This window comes from Echinops telfairi, unplaced genomic scaffold, assembly GCF_000313985.2.
Source record: "Echinops telfairi isolate 266 unplaced genomic scaffold, ASM31398v2 ScPeMD7_7469;HRSCAF=8507_0, whole genome shotgun sequence".
Classification (NCBI taxonomy): domain Eukaryota; kingdom Metazoa; phylum Chordata; class Mammalia; order Afrosoricida; family Tenrecidae; genus Echinops; species Echinops telfairi.
Window position 1 is genome coordinate 95,902,898 of NW_022111372.1, and position 1,826 is coordinate 95,904,723.

General features: G+C 48.4%; 1 long non-coding RNA gene across 3 annotated transcripts in view; it reads right to left on the minus strand.

The window, feature by feature from the left end:
* The window catches only part of LOC123521036, a 125,646-nt gene that overhangs the window by 81,757 nt on the left and 42,063 nt on the right, over positions 1–1,826 (minus strand). The window contains exon 1 of one of the 3 annotated variants that reach the window (XR_006679525.1): positions 331–355. The exons of 1 other annotated variant lie outside the window; for it this stretch is intronic. This is a non-coding gene — a long non-coding RNA (uncharacterized LOC123521036). Of the gene's footprint in view, positions 1–74; positions 98–330; positions 356–1,826 lie in introns of those variants that run through there. One more of the 3 variants, XR_006679527.1, reaches the window with a different exon arrangement.

A 1,826-nucleotide genomic window follows, 5' to 3' on the forward strand; every position in this document is an offset into this window, starting at 1 on the left:
CGGGAGGGACGCTGGTTCGCTCGCTGGTTCGAACCGGACTGTGTCGTAGGGGGCCTCCGAGGGACACGCCACACCTGTTTCCGAGCGAGCGAGTAGCGACGGCGCGCCCGACGTCACGGCAGTCCCCAGAACCCAGAGCTCCGAGTCACCTGATCACCCTGGCAACCGCGCGGCGCGAGGCGGGGCCACGGACGCCGTCACAGCCCCTGCCCCGCCCACAGCCCCTGCCCCAGAGTCGCCCGCGGCAGCGCTCGCGGCTCGTCAGCGTCACTCGAGCTGGGCGTCCGCCTCTGGCTGCCTTGCGCGCGATGTCGAGGTGGGGCCCATCACCTGAGACAACAAAAGTCACACCCCCGCCCCAGTGGCACATCAGCTCCTCGAGGCTGGAACCAGGACTGCCTCTCCGCTAGTGCGAGAGCCCGGGAAGTAGGGCTGGTGACCCTGCTGTACTTTGCCCAGTGCGTGGCTCACCAGGGTGGCTGTGGGCTGCTCAATCCTTGTGACTTCTTGGCCCAGACCCAACGAGATTTTGGAGTGGCAGTTTGTTTTCCAAGCTGTACCCAGGAGGACTGGGGCTGACGCTGACAACAGGCAATGCCTCCCCTGTGTTCAAGAATGTATTTCACTGTCTTCAGGAGAGGAGCAGAAGGACTTGAGCCCAAGTGCAACAGGAAAAGAAATCCCGAACCGAGTGACTCCCCGCAAAGCCTAAAGCAAGCTTTTAAGTCTTGCAATAGGTTTTTTTGTTGTTTTATGCCCTGTTTTCATTTTAGAAATCTCCCTTAAAATTTCTCCCCTTGTTAATAAAGCACACCCACTCCTCAATGACTTGGTTAGATTCCAAAGACTAGTCCGTGATAGGAAAATTCAGTGTTAAGCAAAAATAGAGATGTCCATAATCTCACACCACGAAGGAAGTCCATCATTACATAACTGCCCATTTACAGCTTTGTGTAACTGCCAATTTACATCGTTACATAACTGCCAAATCACTGAGCATTGGGTGCCAGACACATAGCTTTACCCATCACAATCAGCATTACTCTTACTTCACTCTTGAAAATTTGTTACTGCCAAACATAAGTCATTAATGTGCCAAAACAGTTGGATAGTCGATTTTTTCCTATTACGGTGAATGTGAAATGTGGGATCACAAAATCTCTTTAATTGAGGAGTAGTGGGGATCCTCCCAAGGGGGCCCCAGGTTGAGAGGCCTGCTTATTTCATCCCTATGGTGCTTGTTGACTGAGTTTCATTTTAGTTTTACTTTCTGTATGTCTGTGTAGTTTACATATATATTATTCTTCCCTTTCAAAGTATGGGATTTTAGACAAGTTATTTTATCATCGACACCAAGTAAGTACCATCGGCGTTGTGAGAAATATCAGGCTGGCTGGGACATAATCTTTAAAGATCAGAAACTTATGGGGAGTGTGTTTTATACCCAAATATCACCTATACCGTATTTTTAAAAATTTATTTAAGTGACACGTTTAAACTTTTGTACATTTTAAAGAAATTAGGATATATATGAGGAGCCCTGTTGGCCAGTGGCCAACAGTGGCCAGCAGTTTGAAACCACACGTAGCTCCATGGGAGAAAGACAGGACGTTCTACTCCCGTACGCAGTTACAGTCTCAGAAACTCACCCTGTCTGTTTGTACTTGTCCTGTAGGGTCAACAGCAGTGAGGCTGAGGCTTTTTTTTTAATCGTTTTATTAGGGGCTCATACAACTTTTATCACAATCCATACATACATCAATTGTGTAAAGCACATTTGTACATTCATTGCCCTCATCATTCTCAAAACATTTCCTCTCCACTTA